This window comes from Elephas maximus, chromosome 1, assembly GCF_024166365.1.
Source record: "Elephas maximus indicus isolate mEleMax1 chromosome 1, mEleMax1 primary haplotype, whole genome shotgun sequence".
Classification (NCBI taxonomy): domain Eukaryota; kingdom Metazoa; phylum Chordata; class Mammalia; order Proboscidea; family Elephantidae; genus Elephas; species Elephas maximus.
Genome location: NC_064819.1, coordinates 163,871,118 through 163,886,049, shown reverse-complemented (window position 1 = coordinate 163,886,049; position 14,932 = coordinate 163,871,118).

Sequence of the window (14,932 nt, the reverse complement as noted above, 5' to 3'; positions counted from 1 at the left end):
TACCCATTCACCAATTGCTAAATGTAAACATCTAGGAATCATCATTTATCCTTTACTTTTTCTTGCCCCCACATCCAGTTCCTCAGCAAGTTTTGTCTACTCTATCTTAAAATGTGTCCTGAGTCTTCCCATTTCTTCCTATCTCCACTGCTGCTACCTTTGTCCAAGCAATCTGCATATCTTGCTTGGATCATAGCAGTACCCTCTTAGGCAGCCTCCCTAAAATCCCTTTTCAACATAGTAATCAGAATGATCTTTATGAAAAAATAGTAAGATACTTTTCTCTTGCTGAGGACTTCCTATTGCTTCCCATTACACTTAGAAAAAATTTCAGCTCCTTGCCCTGGCCTATAAGTCTCACCATGGTCTATGCTCTGACCACCTCTCCTCCCATGCTCAACACAAACCTCACTCCATATTGCCACCTGCACTGCTTTTCCTTCTGTCCCACAAACATAAACACACCAAGCTTATTTCACTCTATATTTCCCTCTTCTCAAGTTTTAGGAACATTCCTACTTGTGGTTTCTTTCCTGGATTGCTCTTATCCCAAATCTTCATCTCTTCATAAAAGCCCCTCTGTTTATCCAGACTAAATTAGCCGTCAGTCTACCCACCCCTGACTATCACATCATTTGTTTCCATTTTCTTATAGCACTGCTTTATCTGCATACTTTCCACACATCTACTAGAATACACCCCCTGCCCCAACTAGAATATACCAAAAAAAAAAAAAAAAAAAAGAAAAATGCTGGATTCCAGCTCATGGCAACCCTACAGGACAGAGTAGAACTGCCCCATAGGGTCTTCAAGGAGTGGCTGATGGATTTGAACTGCTCACTGTTCGGTTAGCAGCAGAACTCTTAACCACCACACCATCAGGGCTCTGAGAATATAATCCTCCATAAGTCAGGCATCTGGTCTGTCTTTCCTCCTGTTTTCCTAGCACCTATAACTGTGACAAATATTTACTGTTGAAAATGTTTTCAGAGACTAGTCTTCCCTGAACAAGGAAAAAGAAGCTATTTTACTCCATATATGCCTTGCCTCAAATGCTTATTTGACCTCAGGGAATCAATTATATTCTGTCTTTATTTGGCTCCTTACTCTGCAAAATTCAAACAGTAATATCTCCTTTATATGGAAAATAAAGGGTTTAAACATGTATGAGAACACAAAGTATTTTGTAGCATAAATAAATGGTAAATAAATATGGGGCAGGGACAACAGCTATTAAAGCATGATTGGTTACATCCTTTCTCCCTAGTTTTTAAGGGGCCCACACACAAATCAGAGTAAGGAGTGGGGAGGAAACTGGAGTTAGAAGGATTTACATTGCAAGTGGAGTGGATTACTCATTAAAGAGAAAAAAGAATGCCAGAAACAGAAAAACAAGAGTCCAAAGAAAAATCAGCGTTAGGAAGATTGCTGTGGCTGAATTAGAGAGTGGGTTTTGGAGAGCTTGAAGTAGGGGAAGAGTGTTAGGATTATCTCTGGTGCCTAGGAGCTGTGCATGTGAAGGCAAGGGCATGGTATGGGTAGAGAAAGAGGATTTCAAAAAAGATTTGCTGTGGTTTATGAATCCTTTTTTTGGCATTTCCAAGAGAGGACAATAAAGACTTAATTTGTTTTCAGTTAAATTTTTGGCTGTCAGAATGTTTTCTTTACTGTGAACACACAGCCTCTTTCTGGGGCTAGCCTTGGGAAGAGAGTGAGCAGGCTTGGTTTTATGAAAGCCAGCATCTGACCATCTTCCATATCACACTTACCGTAGCCTTAAATGGGGAATTGTATCAAATGCAGTGAAATACATGCTGGAAGAATGTGACGATAGAGACAAAGAACTCTAAGTTCTCCAGTGAGGGAAGCACAGGGCTAGAAGCTTAGAGAAGTTTATTAGCTTGGCCAGGGTCATACAGCTGAGCCAGTTTGCGCTGGGCTCTATCTGGCTCCAGAAAAGCCTGATGACACAGTGCCTTCTGGCAGCTGATGAAGTAAAAGAACCTTGGACTTGGCACTGGAAAGCCGGGTGATCTAGCTTTGGCTCTCACCAGCCATGAAACTTTGGGAACATCATGGAACCATATCCTCACTTCTAAAATGAAATGTTGAACCAGGTCACTGGCTTCCAGACACCAGTCTGAGTGCCAGTGTCAGTCTGTGAGGAAGTTTTTATTGGTTGGTGGCAAATTACAAAAAAAAAAAAGATAATGGTACATCTAACATAATTATACTTATGTTACTAGAAGATTGCTAAACAGCTTTTCTTGGAATGACCATTCTATTTTTTATTATAAAAATAACCTTTATTTTATTATATCATGGTAGTAGTTACTTTTGAGGAAACCCTGGTAACATAGTGGTTAAGTGCTACAGCTGCTAACCAAAGGGTTGGCAGTTTGATTCCACCAGGCGCTCCTTGGAAACTCTATGGGGCAGTTCTACTCTGTCCTATAGGGTCGCTATGAGTCGGAATCAACTCGACGGCACTGGGTTTGGTTTTTAGTTACTTTTGATGAAAAAAATGTTTTTGGCTTATCAGTGTAAAAAGTTCACAACTCTATTTTGGCCTACCAACATCTGTGAATTCACTGAGTTAGCTTATTTCTAATGTCCCTTCCAGCTTTGAAAATTCTGACCGAAGGAGGACAGTTGCAAACTCAAACGTTGGAAGTGTCTGGTAAGGTATTTAAGTATTAAATAAGACTGGGTGTAGGGCAACAGGTGCTAAGTTGTTTATAACAACTCAACTGTAACATGTACTAGCTGCACTGCCTTTACTTTTTGTTATGGGGATGGAAAATATAGAAATAGATATTGGTGATGGTTGCACGACATTATTGATGTAATTGGTTTCATTGTAATTGTACAAGTGACAGATGTTGAATTGGCAAATGTATTATTTATAATCTTTACCACAATAAATTAAAAAAAAGAACACTTGCTCATCAAGCAAAATAGCCAATAAATGTGTCAATGAGCAGTGCATGGCTGCTGGCCACCACTTTGTAAATCTTGCTCAAGTCATTTCTAATAGTTTTCTTACAGTTGTAACAGTCTGGGTTTCTGTTTGAATATTGCACCAAAATATTGAAGCACATGTCATGGGTTGAATTGTGTCCACCCAAAATACATGTCAACTTGGCTAGGCCATGATTTCCAGTGTGTGTGCTTGTCCACCATTTTGTCATCTGATGTGATTTTCTTATGTGTTGTAAATCACATCTCTATGATATTAATCAGGTGGGATTACTGGCAGTTATGTTAATGAAACATGACTCAATCTACAAGATTAGGTTGTATATTAAGTCAATCTCTTTTGAGATATAAAAGAGAGAAGCCGGCAGAGAGACATGGGGGACCTTATACCACCAAGAAAGCAGCGCTGAGAGCAGAGCACATCCTTTGGACCTGAAGTTCTTTTGCTGAGAAGCTCCTAGGACAGGGGAAGATTGATGACAAGGACGTTCTTCCAGAGCCAACAGAGAGAAAGCCTTCCCCTGGAGCTGATGCCTTGAATTTGGACTTCTAGCCTACTAGACTGTGAGAGAATAAAATTCTGTTCTGAAGGCATTCGCTTGTGGTATTTCTGTTATAGCAGCACTAGATAACTAAGCACATTATTATTTTTATAATTTCTTTCCATACTCAGTATGGCAAATAAAATCATGTTATGTGGTGGCCTACAAATGCTTCACATCATTAAGAAGATGTTTAACAAGAAGAGTAAGTCTTTACATAGCACCCAAATGCAGGCTTTTTGCTTGGGTAAAAAACGTAGAGCGGGACTTGCACAGTGTTTGATAAAATATATGCTGAGCTTATGTATTTGACCATGTCACAGCATATGATTGAACAGCAGAGCTTGTACTAGGTCGTCTCATTCTTTATATTTTTATTTTATGGTTTCTTCATGAATATGGTACTAGCATTCCCACAGAATTAGAGAAATAGTTAGTGAAATAAGGCTGTCAGCTGCATTATAAAATCTCAAGTACAAGGACTGAAGCTACTCTAACAATTTTCTGATTTCAAGACTATTGGAGGCAGAGCCAAGATGGCAGAATAGACGGACGCTTTTGACGAGCCCTCTTTACAACAATGACTCCAAAAAACAAGTGAAACAAATATATTTATGACAAGCTAGGAGCCCTGAGCATCAAAGGCAAGCTTAGAAAACCAACTGAGGGGCAGGGGGAGGAAGAGACTGTTCAGAAGCAGAGAGAAGTTACCGGACCTGAATTGTGGGGATCCCTCAGGCACCATTCCCAGAGCAGCGATGGTGGGTTGGTACTAGCATTCAGCTGCAGTTTCCTCAGGGAGAAGCAGCCAGCCACACGGTGTATTCACACCTCCGGAACCTGAGAAGAATGGCGCTGTTGGCAAAAACTAACTACTTGCATTGCATATATTTTACCGCACGTCCCCCGCCCCCAAACCGGCTTCAGTGGCTGAATTTCTGGGGCCTGAGATAGGCCCTGTTGAGCACCTAGAGCCATCCTTCTGGCCTTGGAAAAGGAAAAAAATTGCAATTGGGAGAAAAGATAATTTGCCAGCTCCACTAACCAGGGGAGCTCAGGACAGAAGTGGGTCCTGTACAGTCATAAATGGTCCATGGCCTTTGAGCAACTTTCCTTTCTGCATGGAGCTGTGTGGGCCTATTTCAGGAAAAGAGGCCCTTGTTGGCAGACTTCAACCATTGCAGCTGTGCGGTGGAGAGGTGGGTGTTTGATGGTTGACATTGCCTTGCCTATTAAACAGGGTCCTCACCTACAAACATCAGGGGCCTAGGGACTGGTAGCTCCACTCAGGTCATGCAGCCACTCACGACAGGGGTCGAAGGATAACTGGTACCTCCCAGTCCTTACAACCAAAAACGTTGGGTGCCCATGGTCCGTCTGCAGAACCCACCCATCTGCACGCTTTAGGGAAGAGAAACATGCTTTCCTCAGAGACACTCGGGTGTCAGTTCTCAGCAGGGGGCTGAGAACTGCCTTGTTCAGAGAGTGACCCCCTGCTACAATCAGATACTGGTATTTACACCAATCACCCCTGCCCCTCTAAGACTGTAGGACAGAGCCTGTACCACACACTTGATGATCAGCTACCTGGACACTTGAGCCGAATTCATACAAGAAAAGTGAATGGACTCCTAGACTGATATACCTGATAACAGCTCTTAGCCACCTAGGGACAGGACATCAGAGCTCCAAAGGCGAAAATAAGCTAGCTCACTCAAGGAACCCATTTGGGTATATCAAAAAAAACAACAAAAAAAAGCAAGAAGCTATGACATAGTAAGCAAGCATAAATTAATACAAAAACTTGTAGTTGGCTTGGAGACAACAGTCAATATCAAGTCACATAAAGAAACAGACCATGATCGCCTCAACAATCTCTCGAAACAAAGAACCCAGGGATCTTCTAGATGAAAGTACATTCCTGGAATTACCAGAGGCAGAAACAAAAGATTAATATACAGAACCCTTCAAGACATCAGGAAGGAAATAGGCAATACACACAACAAGCCAAGGAACACACAGAGTAATTGAAGAAATTAGAAAGATGATTCAGGAACATAAGGAAAAGTTTAATAAGCTGGAAAAATCCATAGAAAGACAGCAATCAGAAATTCAGAAGATTAACAATAAAATTACAGAAGTAGACAACTCAACAGAAAGTCAGAGGAGCAGAATTGAGCAAGTGGAAGCCAAAATTTCAGAACCTGAAGATAAACCACTTGGTACTAATATATCTGAAGAAAAATCAGATAGAAGAATTTTAAAAAATGAAGAAAACTTAAGGATCATGTGGGACTTTATCAAGAGAAATAACCTACGAGTGATTGGAGTACCAGAACAGGGAGGTATAACAGAAAATACCGAGAGAATTGTTGAAGATTTGTTGGCAGAAAACTTCCCTGATATCATGAAAGATGAGAAGATATCTATCCAAGATGCTCATCGAACTCCACATAAGGTAGCTGTTAAAGTTACCAAGACATGTTATAATCAAACTTGCCAAAACCAAAGATAAAGAGAGAATTTTAAGAGCAGCTAGGGATAAATGAAAAGTCACCTACAAAGGAGAGCCAATAAGAATAAGCTCGGACTACTTGGCAGAAACCATGCAGGCAAGAAGGCAATGGGATGACATATTTAAAAAATTGAAGGAAAAAAATTGCCTGCCAAGAATCATATATCCAGCAAAACTGTCTCTTAAATATGAAGGTGAAATTAGGACATTTCCAGATAAATAGGAGTTTAGGGAATTCGTAAAAACCAAAACAAAACTACAAGAAATACTAAAGGGAGTTCTTTGGTTAGAAAATCAATAATATCAGGTATTGACCCAAGACTAGAACACTGGGCAGAGCAATCAGAAGTCAACCGAGACAGGGAAATCCAAAAAACAAAGCAAGATTATAAAAAGAAATCCGAGAACAGGGTAACAGCGATGTTATTATATAAAAGAAGACAACATTAAAACAATAAAGAGGGACTAAGAAATGCAATCATAGATCTTCCATATGGAGAGGAAGATACAGCGATACAAAGAAATAAAAGTTAAGTTTAAATTTAGAAAAATAGGGGTAAATAATAAGGTAACCACAAAGGAGACAAACTATCCTACTCATCAAAATAAAATACAAGAAAAAAATAGAGACTCAGCGGAAACAAAATCAACAACAAACATAAGGAAAGGACAATATATAAAGATAATCTACTCAACACATAAAATTAAGTGGAAAAAAGAAACTGTCAACAACACACAAAAAAAGACATCAAGATGATAGCAGTAAATTCATACCTATCCATAATTATGCTGAATGTAAATGGACTAAATGCACCAATAAAGAGACAGAGAGTGGCAGAATGGATTAAAAAACAAGATCCATCTATATGCTACCTACAAGAGACACACCTTAGACTTAGAGACACAAACTAAAACTCATAGGATGGAAAAAAATATATCACGCAAACAACAATCAAAAAAGAGCACAAATGGCAATATTAATTTCTGACAAAATAGACTTTTAAAGTTAAATCCATCAGAAAGGGTAAGGAAGGACACTATATAATGATTAAAGGGACAATACACCAGGAAGATATAACCATATTAAATATTTATGCACCCAATGACAGGGCTGCAAGATGCAGAAAACAAACTCTATCAGCATTGAAAAGTGAGATAGACAGTTCCACAATAATAGTAGGTGACTTCAACACACCACTTTTGGTGAAGGACAGGACATCCAGAAAGAAGCTCAATAAAGATGTGGAAGATCTAAATGCCAGAGTCAACCAACTTGACCTCATAGACATATACAGAACGCTCCACCCAACAGCAGCCAAGTATACTTTCTTTTCTGGTGCACATGGAACATTCTCTAGAATAGACCACATATTAGGTCATAAAGCAAGCCTTAGCAGGATCCAAAACATCAAAATATTACAAAGCATCTTCTCTGACCATAAGGCCATAAAATTGGAAATCAATGACAGAAAAAGCAGGGAAAAGAAATCAAATACTTGAAAACTGAACAATGCCCTGCTCAAAAAAGACTGGATTATGGAAGACATTAAGGATGGAATAAAGAAATTCAGAGTATCCAACGAGAATGAAAACACTTCCTATCAGAACCTTTGGGACACAATGAAAGCAGTGCTCAGAGGTCAATTTATATCAATAAATGCACACATCCAAAAAGAAGAAAGGGCCCAAATCAAAGAAATATCCCTACAACTTGAACAAATAGAGAGCAACAAAAGAAACCCCCAGGCACCAGAAGAAAAAAAATAATAAAAATTAGAGCAGAACTAAATGAAATAGAAAACAGAACAACAGTTGAAAGAATTAAAAAGACCAAAAGCTGGTTCTTTGAAAAGATCAACAAAATTGATAAACCATTGGCCAAATTGACAAGAGAAAAACAGGAAAGGAAGAAAATAACCTGAGTAAGAAATGAGATGGGCAATATTACAACAGACCCAACTGAAATTAAAAGAATCATATCAGATTACTATGAAAAATTGTAGTCTAACAAATTTGTAAACCCAGAAAAAATGGATAAATTCCTAGAAACACACTAACAGAAACAGAGGTAGACCAACTAAATAGATGCATAACAAAAGAAGACATTGAAAAGGTAATCAAAAAACTCCCAACAAAAAAAAAAACCCTGACCCTGACGACTTCGCTGTGGAGTTCTACCAAACTTTCAGAGAAGAGTTAACCCCACTACTGCTAAAGGTATTTCAGAGCACAGAAAAGGACGGAATACTACCCAACTCATTCTATGAAGCCACCATATGCCTGATACCAAAACCGGGTAAAGACACCACAAAAAAAAAAAATTACAGACCTATATCCCTCATGAACTTAGTTGCAAAAATCCTCAGCAAAATTCTAGCCAATATAATTCAACAACATATCAAAAAAATAACTCACCATGACCAAGTGGGATTCATACTAGTATGCAGGGATGGTTCAACATTAGAAAAACAGTTAATGTAATCTAATAAAACAAAAGACGAGAATCACATGATTTTATCAATTGATGGAGAAAAGGCATTTGACAAAGTCCAACACCCATTCACGATAACAGCTCTCAGCAAAATAGGAATAGAAGAAAAGTTCCTCAACATAATAAAGGGCATTTATACAAAGCCAACAGCCAACATCACCCTAAATGGAGAGAGCCTGAAAGCATTCCCCTTGAGATCTGGAACCAGGCAAGGATGCCCTTTATCACTACTCTTATTCGACAATTGTGCTGGAGGTCCTAGTTAGAGCAATTAGGCTAGATAAAGATATAAAGGGCATCCAGATTGGCAAGGAAGAAGTAAAAGTATCTCTATTTGTAGATGACATGATCTTATACACAGAAACCCTAAGGAATCCTCAGGAAAACTACTGAAACTAATAGAAGAGTTCAGCAGAGTATCGGGATACAAGATAAACACACAAAAATCGGTTGGATCCCCTTACACCAACAAAAAGAACATCGAAGAGGAAATCACCAAATCAATACCATTTACAGTAGCCCCCAAGAAGATAAAATACTTAGGAATAAATCTTACCAGAGATGTAAAAGACTTATACAAAGAAAACTACAATACACTTCTGCAAGAAACCAAAACAGACTTACATAAGTGGAAAAACATACCTTGCTCATGGATAGGAACACTTAACATTATAAAAATGTCTATCCTACCAAAAGTGATCTATACATTTAATCCAATTCCGGTCCAAATTTCAACGACATTCTTTGATTAGATGGAGAAACAAATCACCAACTTCATATGGAAGGGAAAGAGGCCCCGGTAAGTAAGGCATTACATTACTGAAAAAGAAGAACAAAGTGGGAGGTCTTGCTCTACCTGATTTTAGAACCTATTATACCACCACAGTAGTCAAAACAGCCTGGTACTAGTACAACAACAGATACATAGACCAATGGAATAGAATTGAGAATCCAGACATAAACCCATCCACATATGAGCAGTTGATATTTGACAAAGGCCCCAAAACAGTTAAATGGGGAAAAGACAGTCAGTTATGCTGGCATAACTGGATATCCATCTTCCAAATAATGAAACAAGACCCATAGGTCACTCTATGCACAAAAACGAGCTCAAAATGCATCTAAGACCTAAAAATAAAATCTAAAACAATAAAGATCATGGAAGAAAAAATAGGGACAATGTTAGGAGCCCTAATACATGGCATAAACAGTATATAAAACATTACTAACAATGCAGAAGAAAAACTAGATAACTGGGAGCTCCTAAAAATCAAACACCTATGCTCATCCAAAGACTTCATCAAAAGAATAAAAAGATTACCTACAGACTGGGAAAAAGTTTTTAGCTATGACATTTCCGATCAGCGTCTAATCCCTAATATCTACATAATACTGCAAAAAGACAAATAACCCAGTTAAAAAATGGGCAAAAGATATGAACAGACACTTCACTAAAGAAGATATTTAGGCCGCTAACAGATACATGAGGAAATGCTCACGATCATTAGCCATTAGGGAAATGCAAATCAAAACTACAATGAGATTCCTTCTCACTCTAACAAGGCTGGCATTAATCCAAAAACACAAAACAATAAATGTTGGAGAGGCCCTGTCGAGACTGGAACACTTATACACTGCTGGTGGGAATGTAAAATGGTACAGCCACTTTGGAAATTTATTTGGCGCTTCCTTAAAAAGCTAGAATTAGAACTACCATACGATCCAGCAATCTCACTCCTTGGAATATATCCTAGAGAAATAAGAGCCTTTACATGAACAGATATATGTATGCCCATGTTCATTGCAGCAGTGTTTACAATAGCAAAAAGACTGAAGCAACCAAGGTGCCCATCAACGGAAGAATGGATAAATAAACTATGGTATATTCACACAGTGGAATACTACGCATCAATAAAGAACAGTGATGAATCTGTGAAACATTTCATAACATGGAGGAATCTGGAAGGCATTATGCTGAGTGAAATTAGTCAGATGCAAAAGGATAAATTTTGTATAAGAACAGTATTATAAAAACTCAAGAAATAGTTTAAACAGAGAAGAAAATATTCTTCGATGATTCCGAGAAGGGGGAGGGAGGGGGGGTGAGAGAGGGGTATTCACTAGATAGTAGATAAGAACTACTTTATTTGAAGGGAGAGACAACACACAATACAGGCGAAGTCAGCACAACTGGACTAAATAAAAAATGAAGTTTCTGGAATAAACTGAATGCTTCACAGGCCAGCGTATCAGGGGCAGGGATTTGGGGGCCATGGTTTCAGGGGACATCTAAGTCAATTGGCATAATAAAATCTATTAAGAAAACATTCTGCATCCCACTTTGGAGAGAGGCATCTGGGGTCTTAAATGCTATCAAGCGACCATCTAAGATGCATCAATTGTTCTCAACCCATCTGGACCAAAGGAGAATGAAGAACACCAAAGACTCAAGGTAATTACGAGCCCAAGAGACAGAAAAGGGCCACATGAACCAGATACTACATCAGCCTGAGACCAGAAGAGCTAGATGGTGCCTGGCTACAACCAATGACAACCCTGACAGGGACCACAACAGAGGACCCCTGAGGGAGCAGGAGAGCAGTGGAATGCAGACCCCAAATTCTAGTAAAAAGACCAGACTTAATGGTCTGACTGAGACTAAAAGGACCCCGGTGATCATGGCCCCCAGACCTTCTTTTGGCCTAGAACAGGAACCATTCCCAAATCCAACTCTTCAGACATGGATTGGACTGGACAATGGGTTGGAGAGGGATGCTGGTGAGTGAGCTTCTTGGATCCAGGGGACTCCTGAGACTATGTTGGCATCTCCTCCCTGGAGGGGAGGCGAGAGGCTAGAGTGGGTTAGAAGCTGGCGAGATGGGCCCAAAAAGAGAGAGTGGAGGGAGGGAGTGGGCTGTCTTATTAGGGGGAGAGCAATTGGGAGTATGTAACAAGGTGTATGTAAATTTTTGTGTGAGAGACTGACTTGATTTGTAACCTTTCACTTAAAGCACAATTAAAATTGAAGAAGAAAAAGACTATCAATAAAGGTATTTTACCATTTTCCCCAAGTTCTAGTTTTGTGGATTTTTAACTTTATGAAACATTGAAAAGTGTCCTCTTTCTGTAATGTAACTTTGATCCATCTTCCTTTCTCAGGGGGAAAGAAAAGAACCAGCTACAAAAGAAATTATCTCCTGGAGTTATGTGGAATGAGAACACATGCCATCAGTCTACCTAAATCTTTGTTTTGATATGTGATTGTAGACGGGGCTACAAAGAGGAACTACCAGACATGATAAGCATCCAGGCCCTTTGGTGTTGGCTCCTGCACAAGTCCAATGAGAGAATAAAAAAGAGGTGTGATCGGTTTGAGTATGATTTGAAGTAACACTGAGAATCAAGACAAGAAGCGTTCTCTGAGATAAATGACCCCAACTCCCTCGTTTAGAAGAGAGACCTTACTTGAAAAAGGGACCCCTTCTTGGTTCCCCCACAGCTGGCTAGTTGCAGAGTTAATACTAGAACATACATCTCCTGACGCTGTAGTGCTCTTTCTTCTAAAAGAAAACAAAACAAAACCAGTTGCTGTGGAGTTGCCTCCAACTCATGCTGACCCCATGTGTGTCAGAGTAGAACTGTTCCATAGGGTTTTCAAGGTTGTGACCTCTTGGAAGCTGGTCTCCAGGCCTTTCTTCCAAGGTGCTTCTGGTTGGGTTTTAACTGACAACCTTTAGGTTAGTGGTTGAGTGCTTAAACTCTTACACCAACCAGGGCCTCTAGCTCAATCACTCCAAATTAATTACAAAACAATAGTTGTCCTTAATCATTTTTACAAGGCTCAGCCTCTTCTAGTCTTTAGTTTCCATTGTCATCACATTATCCTTCAAATTTCATCCTTGTTCCTATGCCCTTTCATCCATCTTTTAAAATTTGAGCTTTAAAATAAGCTCTGTGCAACCATGTCAATCTCCCCGTCCTTGTCTTTACATTGCCACAATTTGCAGCAGTATCCACTGAATTATGAACGCTTTTGGAGTCTTAGTTTTGAACCAAGTTTCCTTTTGGAGTCTCGAGTCATGAGGATCCTTCCTGAATTTTCTCTGAACATTCAGAAACCATCAGTATTGAAATCTAAGATCACATTTCCCAAAGTGAAATCTACTCAAAAAGGAAGATCCATGACATCATTCTGTGTGCTTCTGTTGTTATGAGGGGGAGTAGAAAAAGGATTCCATGATAAAATACATCTAAGAAATACTGATTTAAATAATTTCAGACTTTTTTTTCTGTAAGACTTCTCACAACATGAATTTCCAAGAGGGTGATAGAGTAGGGCTTCTCGCCTATTTTATTTTGGAACTCTGTTTTTTGTTCAAGAAGCATCTGGAAGGACTGTTCTGTGAATTTATTTAGCAAAATTCTAGCCTATGACAATGATCTCCAAATACTAGTCCATACAGAAGAACCTGGGGAGCTTAAAAATATTCACATTTGTGGGCCTCACCTTCAGACAGTGATCTTTTAGGGACCTCAGGAATCTGCATTTTAAAAAGCACCTGTGAACAGTAATTCTCAAACTTTAATTTGAATAGGAATCACCTGGGATTTTGTTAAGATGCAGATTATAATTCCATAGACCTGTGGTGGGTTCAAGAGTCCACATCATTCCCAAGTAATGCTGTTGCTGCTACTCCAGGGCCTATTCTTCAAGTTGCAAAGCTCTGATGATTCTGACCATCCAGCATTCTCCACTTCTCTTACTATCACAAATGTAAGGATTCATGGTCAGTGTCTCCCAATGTCATGATTAAGTTAAAGGTAGTAATTTTCTTTATTATTTATTCTACTATCTGAGAAATATGTCAAAATTTGTCATAAGCTCTTGTTTTAAGCTAACATGATATCTAGGTAGTTGTAGTCCTCATAACTCACTACTTTACCACAAATTTGTGCGAGTGTTGTGACCTGTCCCATACACATGAAATGTGGACCTCGTTACTGAGGAATTTATCAACTCACAAAACCTGTGTTTCCCAGACCACACAAACTGGGTATAACTAGCATTACACTAGCCCCAAATTAGTATTTCTTCCTTTACCGCCATAATTGTTGCTGGAACTTTGGTGTCCAATCTGCTGTTAATCCCATCCAATGTTTTTTTTAAGTTTCAGATATTTTATTTTTCTGTTCTAGAATTTCTATTTGGTGTTTTTTAAATTATGTTATTGTTTTCCTGAAATATCTCTTATCTTTATGCATTATACCCATATTTCCCTGTAAATTCCTGAATGTATTTATTAAAGTTGTTTTTAAAGTCTTCTGCCAATTCCAATATCTGCTTTTATTGAATGAATTTTCTTTTAATATGGTTCACATTTTCCTATTTATTCTCTACCCTCAATTTTATACTAAACTGTGTACATTGTATATATTAAATAGCAGAGACTGAAGGAAATTTTTTTTTTTTTTGCTTATTTCCCAGAACATTCAAGCACTTTCCTATGTCTGGCAGTTATGGTGAGGTCAATTCATTCAGGTTTTTCATAGAGTGGAGTTTAACAGGAGCGAGGCTGCATCTTTAATTAGACTGAGATCACCAGTAATTAGTCCAGACCTAGACTCCAGTGCCACTACTGTCTTTTTGTTCTTGTCAATAATTAAGTTGGGCTGCAGTTTCAGATATTTTTGATTAACCTTTGGATTCACCTATGGCAGGGTCCAAGAATCCAAATGGAAGACTATGTGATTTCTCTCTGGTTTGCAGCATCCTTTTCATTGAATTTCATTGCAAAATTAAGGGTAGGATTAGGAAAGGGGGGAGAAGAATTGTCAGGCAGTTTGCATTTGTTTCTCATCCAGATTCTAATCCATCGTGCCAGCCCAGACTGCCCTTGTCCCTGCAAAATCTCTTCATCTAAGGAAAGCCTATAGCAACTTCTCCATCTATCCCCCATAGATCAGGCAGCTGCCCAGGGAGATGGAAGCTTCTTTGGTTCTCTGTGGAATTCAGTTCATCAAGGCTTTATTTTTTTTTCTCTGTCCTTTGCTAGCCCCATTGACAAATATGAGTTTTTATTTTTTCTGGGGTTTTGTTGTTACAATGGGAACAAAGGTCTTATGTTTCCTTATTCATCCTAATGATTTTAAATAATCACTAAAGAAACAAATAATCCCTCATGCTTTATTTGAAATAGGCAAACCTAAACCCAACCCAACCAACCCATTGCTGTTGAATCAATTCCGACTCATAACTACCCTATAGAGAAGAGTAGAACTGCTCCATAAGGTTTCCAAGGAGCAGGTGGTGAATTTGAAATGCCAGTCTTTTTTTTTTTTAGCAGGCGTAGCTCTTAACCACTGTGCCACCAGGGCGCCAGGCAAACCTAGGACACATTTAATTGT